A 13,208-nucleotide genomic window follows, 5' to 3' on the forward strand; every position below is an offset into this window, starting at 1 on the left:
ATGTTTGGAGTTTTCCATTGTTTCTCAATAATAAATAGGTCTCCAAGCCTCACTGTAACACAATTCATAGGCATGTAGCCACCACATATCTTCTCAGAGATAAGCTACCATCGCTCGAGCTTCTTCTTTTTTTCTTTTTCTTTTTTTTCGGGAATAATGTTTTTTAATAATGGCATTAAAGATAAAATATTGAGTCTGAAAAACCTTAAAATTACAACGATTTTTAAGCATGACATTAAAGACAAAATATCACATCTCTAAAAATCCTTAAAATTCCAACGATTTTCAGGCATGTCATTAAAGATAAAATATCACGTCTCTAAAAAGCCTTAAAATTCCAATGGTTTTCAACCATGGTGTTAAATAAAAAATACTTATAACTCTTTTCAACCATAGAATTAAAGATAAAATATCGTGACTTAGAAAAACCTTAAAATTTTGACAAATTTTCAACCATGGAATTAAAACCAAAGATCATGACTACAAAAAACCTTAAGTTTTCAACATATATCAAACATGGCATTATGGAAAGTTTTTATGACGAAAAAAAACAGTAAAAATGAACACCTAAATGAAAGATTCATTATACCAAGAGTAATTTTTTTAAAATGCTAAGAGTATAGCAATTTAAAATCTTAGCCTAAGATAACTTTATACATCACAATAAAAAAATTAAGAAATTAACCATCAAATTGACACGCAGTGTAGGCGAACTCGACCCATTGTAATGAAAACTTAAAGACTAACCATGAAATTGACACATTATGTCATTATAATTCCGAGAATCATGTTGCCCCACCTTGCCCTGGTTGATTCAAGGAAACGCCTTGCCCCGCCGAGGCAAGGGATATTCGACCTTGCCCCTGGTGATTGGAGAATCACCTCGCCCTGCCTTTCAAGGACGATTCCTGGAATCGCCTTTCCCTGGGTGATTATAGGAATCGCATTGCCCTACCTTGCAAGGGCGATTCTAGGAATCGTCTTGCCCCAACTTGCAAGGGCGATTCTAGGAATCGTCATCTCCCTCCTTACCCCGGGTGATTCTAGGAATCGCCTTGCCTCGACTTGCAAGGGATATTTTGGAATCGCCTTACCCCAGGTGATATTGAGAATCCCCTTGCCCCGTCGTGCAAGGGAAATTCCAGGGATCACCTTGAAAGTGCGATTCCTATAATCTCCTTGCCTCGCCTTGCCTTGGGCTATTATGGGAATCACCTTTCCTCACCTTGCAAGGGCGATTAAAGAAATCGCGTTGCGTTACCTTGCCCTGAGCGATTCCGGGAATCATCTTGCCTTGCCTTGCAAGGGTGCTTCTAGTAATTGCCTTGCTTCGGGCGATTCTGGGAATTGCCTTACCCTGCCTTGCAAGGGAGATTCTGGAAATTGCCTTGCCCCACCTTACAAGGGTGATTATGGGAATCACCTTGCCCCGGGTAATTCTGATAATCGTTGTTGGGTGTAATAAACAACCTAACATTTAATTGTCAATCTAGGAGTTTTCAAACTTCATGGAACAACACTGGAAATTAGTAATTGCCTTGCCCCGCTTTGCCTCAGGCGATTCCGGGAATCTCCTTGCCCCGCCTTGCCTCGAGTGATTCTAGGAATCTCCTTGCCCCGTCTTGCCCCAGGTTGGGAATTGCCTTGCCCCACCTTGCAAGGGAATTTACAAGAATTTCCTTGCTCCACCTTGCCCAAGACGATTTCGAGAATCGCCTTGCCCTGTTTTTCAAGGGAAATTCCAGGAATCACCTTACCCTAGGTGATCTGAGAATCACCTTCCAAGGGTGATTCCAGGAATCTCCTTGCCTCGCCTAGGAAAGGGGGATTTCTAGAATCACTTTGTCTCGCCAGAATCGCCTTGCCCCAACTTTCCCCAAGAAATTCTGGGAATCGCTTTGCCTCGACTTTACCCAGGCAATTTTGGGAATCGCCTTGCCCCACCTTGCAAGGGCGATTCTGGGAATCTCCTTGCAAGAGAAATTATGGGAATCACCTTGCCCCATATTGCAAGGGCGATTTCAGGAATTGCCTTACCTTGCATTTCCCCGACCGATTCGAGAATCGCCTTGCCCAGCCTTGCAGGGAAATTTCGGGAATTGCTTTGCCCTGCATCTTTTATTTTTTCTTAGGGCTATATTGTTCTTTGCTTTGATAATTGCATTTCTTCATTTATACATTAAATTCACCCCATAACATCATAACATTATTTATATTTACATCATTATTCAACAACACATGCAACTATGTAGAAAGAACAATATCATCATTAATGCAGCAGAACATAAAGGAACAATAGAAGACACCAGGATTGGTCAAAGACCAGGGAAAATGAGAGTACAATTATCCATATCTTCATCCATACAACTATCCAAGAAAAATTAACTAAACAACATCCATGAAATGAACCCAACAATGCTCACGCTCAAAACCCTGATTCTAAAGCCTGTAATGGACTGTCACTATATGTGGTCAACTGTTGAACACTACAGTCAACGAGCGAAAACTTAGGACAACTGAAATTCCATGTTGGGCATGGAATCCCCCCAAGGCATGTTTTGGGGCTCAAAGCCCAAGTTTTGACCGAATTTTGTTGCAAAGCTCCGCAAATTGCGGGCACGGGGCATGGAAGTATGTTAGAGTCACAGGGTTGTCCGCCCTAGTTTTGTAATGTAATGTCGGCCTACCCATGGTCTGCGGACCATGGGATTGTATAAATAGAGTGAGGCTCTAAGTGTAAAAGACAATGAGTAGTAGAGAAGAATAACAAGTCCAAGTGATTGAGTTGCAAGTGTAAAGTGTGTCTTTGGGTCGTAGGGTAGGAGAAGGCTCTACAACTGAGTGCGCAGAGGCCTAGTAGTCCGCAGCTGAGTGCGCGAACCCCTGCAACTGAGTGCACAAGGCAGAGTCAAGTCTGTAACTGAGGAAGAAATTAATAAAGAGAAGTTTTATCATAATTCTATGCATCTGTTCTTGGGTTAATACATGTTTGATATAATTTACGAATATACTGTTTATTTACTGCGCACACTTATATGAATGGTTTATATTGTTAAGTATAACTTAAAGCATGCAAGTAGGCTAAGATAATCAACTAACATTGGAATATCAGTAAAGTATTAGGTAATAACGCAGAAGCACAACATTCAACCCTTGAGTAGGGCTGCACGAAGGCAGTATCTCAGGCTGGGAGGGACGGGAAAGTGCGCGAAGAGACCTGCGCGCAGGGTCAAACCGCGGACCACTTGAACTCATCAGACATCTCCAAGGTGCAGAAACCTAGTTCTAGCACCCTCCCATACTACTTCAGGTGAGACCTCAGTCCGCGCTCCGCGGACTGTTGCCAAAAGGTCCAGTAGTACCGGGATTTGTTTAGCTAAATCAACTATGAACCTGGATCAAGCCCCAACAAGCTAACAAATGGTTCTGTTGCCGAGACCGGGATCTGCATAAGAGATGTTTGATGTCGCATCACTGGAATCCGACAAAGAAAGGAATTGAAGAGTGGTTGGATAGAAAGATTCATGAGTTCGCGGCGCAGGAAAACAGGAATCTGTGATTATCGAAGGAAGAGTGGTTAGATTGCTACTTATATACGGAAATCCACAAAATTTTCTTTGCATCCTTTCCCTCTGAGTTGTATGAGTGGATCGCGAAGCTAGCAGACAGTCAAGGAAGGTGTAGGCTCGACAAACCTATTGTGTGGACTCCAGATTTGGTGCGCAGAAGAGAAGCATCGGAAGATAATATCATGCACGTTGTGGATCACTGGCTCAATCGAATCATAGGAGGATTTATCACCAAGTTCGTGGTAGATACTTTAGTTAGCTATAGTGAGGCAGAACGACACTTCCTCAAAGGACTACAAGGTAAGTACGTTAAATCTTTGAACACTTGGATTAAGATGCTACTGTGTGAAAAACGGGTTATGCGAATAAATTGATGTTTGGGGCTACGCAAAGTGGGAGGATCTACAAAAACAAAGGTAGCGTAGAACTAGAAACTAGCCCCTTGATTTCACCTCTGCGAGAAAGCGAGGAAGAGCTCGCGAAGGTCTCACCAAGGAGTGCGATCAGTTTGATAAGGCAGTGAATTCCACGCATACCACTTCCACCGACACCACCACCAGTTTCACCATCTTCACCCTCGTCTTCGCCCACACCACCTCCACCACCACCACAGTTCAATATGGCAAGTGCGATAAAGTTGCCGGTGTTCAAAGGAGTAGGGAATGAAGATTTGGACCAATTTTGGTTCGTGGTAAAGGCTGTATGGGAAGCACAGGGAGTCACAGATGACAATATAAAGAAAGCAATGCTGGTCAGCGCTTTGCAGGATCGCACACTGACATGGTACATTAAGCATTCCAATGACAATCCAGACGTAGGGATCGTGGATATCCAAGCTGTGTTAAACAAGGAATTTAGTAGGCCTAAATCAGAGACATAGTTGATTATTGGATTTAAGGAAATCACGATGCTTCTAGGTGAGACCCCCTGGGAGCTAGATCAGAGACTAAAGGGTATGATTCGTGAAGCCAACATGACCTTGACGGATGGGCAACATCGCGCATGGTTCATAGCATCGTTAACACTGCATCTAAGGAACGCATTGTCACATCAAAAGCTATCCACTCAGGCCGAAGCCTTGGAGATCGCAATGAGACTGCATGAGACCCCGATACAAGATCCTAACCTAGGAGTCTAACAGATCCACGCGCAGTTGAAAAACTTGTGTCTTGAGATGCAGAGTTTGAAACAAGACTAGACAGCTCGCCTAGAAGCGCGCGAGGAGGTATGGTGTGTAAAGTGCAAAGGTCAGGGACATGACAAGGACCATTGTCCAATCTTCACGAACTACCTAGTGGGAGGAGGACCAATGCCATTGAGACTAGAGGCACAAGCAGGACCGAGCGCGGTGCCTGCATTATGGTGCGCGATTTGTCATATAGGAGGGAAGCATGCTACAGATAACTGCCATCTATTACAAAAGTATACGCAAACATCCCAACAGTTGTTCTATAATTTCTGCAGGTCAGTAGGCCATAATGAGTGTACCTATAGAAGTTATGAACTGATGATGGATTGGACTCCCACCTATAGAGTTCAGACCGAAACGTGAGCCCTCGATCAAAATGCAGGGATGACGCGCACTAGATTTCAACAGCACGGACGAGGTCGAGGTGGAATGGGACTAGGAAGAGGTCACAGACAGAAGATCTGTTACAATTACAGAGGGCTAGGGCATTATGCCCGCGATTGTACAAATCCGACGAGAGGATCATGTTTATATTGTACCCAGTTTGATCATGAGATAGAGGATTGCCCCACACTGATATCAAGGTTGCACGATAAAGGAACACTCCAACCTTCCCTGACTCAAAACCTGCAAATGATGAGGTCTGAGTGCGAGGAAGACCCGAATGTAAATATTGCACTCCGAAGTGGCATTACGACGGGGGATGACAAAGGCAAGCAGCCCAAAGAGAGTGCCTAGGTTTGCAAGGCTTCAACAAAGGAACCAGAATTTGATTTGGAGCGCGCTAAGGAGACATTCATGGAAGCTAAGAAGAGCTTTGCGGAGGCCTCCACTTCCAGTAGTAAAGACAAACTGGAACTAGAAATGGACCCATCAATGCTCACTACCTTTCTGGAGACATGGATGAAGCTGTTGTGCGACAGTAAAGCGATGAAGGGGCTGCAAGAACTCATCACTAGATGTGCTGGACTAGGAGAACCGCGCGTAGTTCGAAAGCTCGGGAATCACACAACGCAAATAGGAAGAGAGATGAGATTGACTGCGCAGATAGGGAAATATGAAATGGATCAAGTGATTTTGGATCTAGGATGGGACGCTAACATCCTGCCAAAGCAGACATGGGAACGCATGGGCATACTTGCATTGCAATGGTCTCCTATTCAATTGCGAATGGCGAACTAGAAAAAGATCCTACCTATGGGGAGATTGCATGGAATAACGATAGATATCGAAGGTGCGAGCACGCTTGCAGATTTCGAAGTGATAGAGATTGTTGATGACAACAATCCCTATCCTGCACTACTGGGAATAGGTTGGGCCGATGACATGAATGGAGTGATAAATATAAAGAAGCGTAAGATGATTTTTGAGAAAAATTCATTGCACGTAGTGGTACCTTTAGACCATGCAGAAGGATCATGCTACACAGAGCCAGTGCGCGACTGCAAGAGTGACGATGATCTAGACTGTATCTACAAGATAACCACGCGAGAGCAGGATTGGGTGAATCCAACAGTAGATGGCCGAATTTCATGGGAGCACGAAAGCTCCTGCACCTCAGATTCAGACGAGGAGATAGAATGATGGCAGAACCGGTTACACGAGGTAACCACGCTCAACTGCAACATGATGATAAAGTCACTATGTTGCGTAGCAACGGAAACAAGAGATCTACCTATGTATGACAGGTTGAGTGAAGTGAATGATTTCCTGAACAAATTTGAAAGGGAGGTGTCGGAACAGCAGCGGTTCGATGCTTTGAAATGGGTACTGCGCGCTACGCTCGCAAGGTGGTGGGGTACGCACCAACAGAATTTTGAGGACTGGTGCGAATGTAGAAGGATGATGCTCATGCGGTTTGGGAAGCCTCAAATGCGAATGAAACCCGGGTATGACGGACGAAACAACTTGTCCGCCCACCTTTCCAAATTGGTACAGACGTATGGTGCGCAACCTGCATGAGTGCACACCATCCTTGTGATAGGAAACATGACCGACAAGCAGGAACGGGCAAGACGATGGCACGAACGACGACCAGGAAGTATGATAAGACCAAGCACGCCGAAGATTCTCCGTGTGGAAGCCTTTAACAATGTATGCAAAGTACTGAATGTGTCGTACCATGTGAAACACACTGACTGGGACTTGTGCATACCAGCGGTTCTATGGGCTTATAGGACCATGTGCAAAACCCTGACCGCACGGGCACTTCCAAAGCTGAAGTATGAAGTAGATGTTGTAATTCCTATGGAGCATGCAAAGCCTAGTCCACGCATAGTAGCACCCATAGATACGATGGTTCATGAAGCCTGGAAACAAGGGATCACACAGCCGCAAGAAACAGAACGCATGGGACTTGAGGAAGAAATCCAACAGGGAAACCTTAGACTCCAAGAACTTGAAGAAGACAGGATATGGTTACAAAAGAAAAGTGCACTGGTGGACACAGAAGTCAGGAAGCTAGAGGACGAGATAAAGGAAGAGTTTCTCACCGAAAAAACTAGGATGGTAAGGCAAGGTGTGTATGATCATACTAACAAGTTTGAGAACTATTGCCATGAATTGATTAGTCTGATGCCTTGGCTTGGACCGCATATTGCTAAGCATAGTGATTAGGGTAGCATGTTGCAAATGATGAAGCACACAATGCTGACCATAACAATAAAAGGTGGGGATTCTCTAGGAACCATGACGGAGGACAGGATGGAACTCCACACGGGTGGTGCGACCACCTGACTAGCCAAGGGAAGGACAGTCTTAGCGCTCCAGGCAGTTGGAAGGGAGTGCGGGACTATAAACTATCGTGCCCGAGAGCTGCGTGATGGGGGAGATGTGCGCAGAAGCAGAGAGTCACAAGGTCCGCGATCGTGCACGGGGGACTACGTTGCCGCGCGAGTTGGCCAGAAAGTGATCGTTGAAGTCACTATTCATGATTGGATGCTCGTCTTGAGGCCAAATGGAGTAGGCAACAGGCATTTAAGACGTGATTTATGGGCAAGATTTAGGAGAATCTGCCGCCAAGAAAGCATTAATGAACCGGAACTGGGGGGAACGATCGAATTCGAATTAAAAAAACGCTATAAAATACAAAGGGATGCCCAACAAACAACACCTGGTCATTTGCGAATTGAGCGATTGAGCAAAGCCCTAAGTATTGTGAGCCAAGCATTGATTAAGCCCCTGAATTTGCGAGTGACAGATTGCAGCACAGATACAATGACAACAACTAAGGATGGTATGGGGATAGACGAGGTGACCGTCGACGAGGCCGTGCAGGTCCTAACTGTGGAGGATGTTCCAAAAGGTGTCGGGATTGTGGCGGATATCCCAAAATCACAGCGTATGCCAAGACCCAAGAAGGATAAACAAGCAATGGCTCCCATAGATGTGTCCTCGCGGAACCCGTTGCGCAGCAAACTGTCAATGGAGGAGAAAGGGAAAGTTGTCACTATAGAAACAGACGAAGAATATTAAGATCTGCAGGCCCTTATCATCACAGAGGAAGAAGACAAAGGCATGGAGATGGATACTCAAACTACGCACTCTGCGAAAAAACTGCCCGCCTATGTCCCCACATGGAAAGGGAAGGCTAAAGTACCCAAGGACCTGGACAAGAACAAGAGTTCGCTCCAAACCCCGCTCCTCCCAGATGGCATTACGTTTGAAGGCACACACCTGGGCCACGTGCCGACTATGAAATTTGAAGATTGGGACCTCGCTGACTGTGAGAAGTTCCCTCACCTTGAGACTGGAAACCTCATGAAGCAGCACACCACGGGGGTGGTAACAACATTAGAGTCGCGGAAGTGGTTGCGCAGTGTGGAAAAGGCCAAGCTGTTGAACCTACTTTGGGTGCCACATTTCCACCGCCCCCCAATAACCATTTTCGTCATTAGGCAGCTGCTCTACCTAGTGCATGATGGGTATTTATGGCTGGAGGATCCCATCCCCATCATGGTAGACCTGATTCATCGCGTTTCCTGGCTTCCATACAAAGGAAAGGACCCCGCGACCATATCGGAAGGAAAGGGCAGTGATTTGACCCTCGCGGAGGCCATAAAGACGAAGTACAAACTGGAAAAGAAGAAGAGGGGTTACACCATCTCTAGCATCAAGGACAAAGTGATACACGTGGCAACCCAAATTCTAGCAGGCAAAGTTATGCAGAAGTGCTGCGCAGACAAGGTATCTGCGCCGGTGGTCGCACTGGCCGAGCAGTGCGTGGAGGGGGTCCAGTTTAACTGGTCTGAATTCCTTTGCACGGAATTCTTAGAGAATTGTCACGAAGCCCAGGAGCAGGGTAAAACATTCCACTATGCATGGATATTGTTGTCCATAGTGCTCATAGCTGGGGAATTGCCAGAGGACAGTCAATTCCCCACAATTGACAGAGATTTACCGGAGGTCGTGAAGTACGCTTCGCTCTGGGCCACGAAGGATGCAACAAGGATATGTGACACCAAGATCTTTTGGGTGCTCATGGAGATGACCATCTGAATGTGGATCAACCGTAAGTCGCGGTTGTCGCCCACGGTTTACAACAATCTGCAGAGTTTTGCAAAATTTAAGGCAGACATGCACAACATCTTTATCAAGGCACGCAAGGATCCAACGAAGTAGTGGACGAAGCTACCTTTTGTAGCCACTAACGACGCCATTTTCACTATCTTGGAGGCATGGCCTCTGGAATGGCGCGCCCCCGACATTACAGAGCTCGAGATGTCGACAACACAAAAAAAGAAAGATGATGCCAAGCTGCGCATCACATAGTTCGTCGAGAAAAGACAGAAGGAAACAATAGCAGCCGAGGTGCGGGTAGCACGCGAAGCGGCACAGAAGGCAACCGAACAGGAAAAGGCCGCAGCAGTAGCAACAGCACAGGCAGTAGCCGTGAAGACGAGCGAGGGCCACACAATGCCTTCGCAAGGGTAGGCAGCAGAGGAAGCAGAAACAGAAGAAAGAGGTGCGGACCCACGGACCGTGTCCACACAATTTAAGCACCAACACCCAGCAGAGCAAGTAGGACCGAGGAAGAAGGTCAAGGCCTCGAAATTGTCCATTGATCCGATCACCCTAACCGAGGGCGATCTGCATGACATCGGCGAGACGGTGCGCGATGTCACAAATAAGGCTCTTCAGGATTTCATGCAGGAGCACCCCACTATGTTGGGAGACCTCAGAGCGCAGTTGTAGGACTTATAGGTGTGCCTCCCACAGATTGGTACCCTTTCAACCAACCTCGCAGTCAGATCCACAGCAATAGAGCAGACGTTGCGCGCGCGGATGACGAACACAATCGTGTTGCCGAAAGGGGCTCTAGTGACACCAAATGAGGACGACAGGCTGTCGGTTAGCACGATGAAAGGTCTCGAGGTTAATCTAGCTACCCTTCCGCGCAAGACATTATATCTATTGCAGGATGGGATAACAGTAGAGCTGCACGCTAGGGAGAGTCACGCGCTCCAAGTTCTTAGTGAGCAGAAGATAAACATGGAATAACTCAGGTTGTGGCGCGACAAAGTGGTGTCACAAAATCAACAGCTAGTGCATGTGATAGACAATGCTTGCCAAAGCGTCCCGGAGCTGGCCATCCCAACAGATCTAGTAGTGGAGGTGCGGATCCACAGGTAGTAGCAGGAGTCCACGAGGCCAGGGAAGAAACAAGAAAGGTTCAACTGGAGCTAAATCTTCAGATTGCTGAGCTGCAATTGCAGGCGCAGCCATCCACTCCCCCGGAAGTCAAAGAACAATGTGCTAGTGCTATCACAGCGGGATTGGAGGAAATTGGAGGTGCAGTGTGAGACTGCACCAACATGTTGGAAGAATCACTTGAGGTCCTCACAACTCTGCAGGAGGACCCCAACATCCAGCGCTTAGAGACAAAGGCGTGAGAACTCCAACAACAATATGACAGTGTCCGAGGAACTGCGCAGACAGTGATCCTCACCCAATGGCTTGCAAGGATGCAACAGGCTAAAGCACTGAAGGAACAGGTGGACACAGCGCGACACAAGGAGGCAGTTCTCAAAGCGCGTGTCCAACCTTGGATCAACGAAGCCTTCACCATCATGGCAGACATCGAAGGCAAGCTCACGAACATACAGGGGATGCACACATTGATGCAGAGAAGCACCCCAGACACAAAGGTCTCGGAACAGCGTATGCAGCAGATCTAGCAAGCAGTAGCTCAGTGCGCTGCTGACCTCCACGTAGTTCGAGAACAGTTGGAGGGACTCTATGCAAAGATTGCCACGCCGACAGAGTGACTCGAGGGCGAGTCACGATGTTTGTGTTGGGGGCCTGTTGGGCATGGAATCCCCCCAAGGCATGTTTTGGGGCTCAAAGCCCAAGTTTTGACCGAATTTTGTTGTAAAGCTTCACGAATTGCGAGCACGGGGCGCGAAAGTATGTTAGAGTCACAAGGTTGTCCGCCCTAGTTTTGTAATGTAATGTCGGCCTACCCATGGTCCGCGGACCATGGGATTGTATAAATAGAGCGAGGCTCTAAGTGTAAAAGACAATGAGTAGTAGAGAAGAATAACAAGTCTAAGTGATTGAGTCGCAAGTGTAAAGTGTGTCTTTGGGTTGTAGGGTAGGAGAAGGCTCTGTAGCTGAGTGCGCAGAGGCCTAGTAGTCCACAGCAGAGTGCGCAGACCCTTGCAGCTGAGTGCGCAAGTGGAGTCGAGTTTGTAACCGAGGAAGAAATTAATAAAGAGAAGTTTTATCATAATTTTGTGCATTTGTTCTTGGTTTAATACATGTTTGATATATTTTACGAATATATTGTTTATTTACTGCGTGCACCTGTATTAATGGTTTATATTGTTAAGTATAACTTAAAGCATGCAAGTAGACTAAGATAATCAACTAACATTGGAATATCAGTAAAGTCTTGGGTAATAACACAGAAGTACAACGTTCATCCCTTGAGTAGGGCGGCGCGAAGGCAGTATCTCAAGCTGCGAGGGACGGGAAAGTGCGCGAAGAGACCTGCACGCAGGGTCGAACCGCGGACCACTTGAACTCATCAGACATCTCCAGGGTGCGGAAACCTGGTTCTAACACCCTCCCATACTACTTCGAGTGAGACCTTAGTCCATGCTCCGCAGACTGTTGCCGAAAGGGCCAGTAGTACTGGGATTTGTTTGGCTAAATCAACTCTGAACCTTGGTCAGGCCCCAACAAGCCAACATTCAAACATTTAGGTCCCATTCACATGGAGGAGGATTCATGCATGCGACTCCCTTGACTATGTAAGCTAGTGACTGTAGTCAAAATTAGCCTTTGGAAACCTTGTGATTGTGACTCAGAAACCCTAGATGCTAGTCACATGGAGGATGTGTTGTGCATGTGACTGAAAAGATTTTGTCGCATGGATTAGCTAGCCAGTGAGTGAATGCAGTCGACATATCTCTGTGTCATGCCTGCGACTGAGGCCCAAAACCCTAAAATAGAAATATGAGCTTCAGACCCTGCAATTTCTCCTTTGTGCAAACCCATTCTCCACCGATGTGCCTCAGACCTGTGCGATCGAAAATCAAGAAAGAGAATAGAAGAATGTCTCATGATGATGTCCAAATGAGGTTAAGGTCACTTGTCTTTATAGCCTTCCAAGGGTTTCCAATTTTCTTTAGGGTCAACCTAATAAAATATGCATATGTGGGCTTTTAATTCAAAAATACAATTTCCCTTGTCCAACTTAAATGATCTTTAGGTCACTTTTGGTCCTCTTGAAAATAGGAATTCAATGAAATCATCATCTCCATAAAATGAGTTGTCCAAAGTGGAATTTGGTCCTATTTTCCAATTTCAACACTCCCTCTCAACTCGGGAGAATTCCACCTGCATCATGCCATGTGTATCATGTCATTAAATCATATCCAATCTCAAGTATCTCATCATCTCGTATCGTCCATATTCATCTCAATTCATCTATTGGTTATCTCTTGATTGTCCCTCCTCATATGTTAAACATTCTCAAATCTAAAAGAATAATTTGACATCGGAGGGGAGCCTAAGCTACCACCCTCTATTCATCGGTAAGCCATTGCTACCACCTGGAGTCAATGCCAACGGGAAGCCTAATGCTACCACCCAAGAAACATCAGCGAGGATCCAATTCTATGAACCACATCATCATCATAGAGCATATCATCAGGAAGAACATCTGAACCCGGAACCACATCAGGTAGGACATCTCAACCCAAAATATCATGGGGAAGCTGAACATCTACGACCCCATATCGAGAAATAGGTGATATAGGGGAGCACATCTCAACTCATCCTATTTCCTAGCAATCTTCCCAACAATGACCCCCAAGAGTCATGTGGTATAATAATTGCATCATAATCCAAGCTTGGGCTAGCTACCCAACTTACTAAAAGGTAAGGATCACATGCCCCAAGCCTCCTCAACCTGGTTGGCAGATGGGGAGGGACAATCCCAACAA

Source organism: Pinus tabuliformis, chromosome 7, assembly GCF_031772625.1.
Source record: "Pinus tabuliformis cultivar Carrire ecotype Pingquan chromosome 7, CPIR1, whole genome shotgun sequence".
NCBI lineage: Eukaryota > Viridiplantae > Streptophyta > Pinopsida > Pinales > Pinaceae > Pinus > Pinus tabuliformis.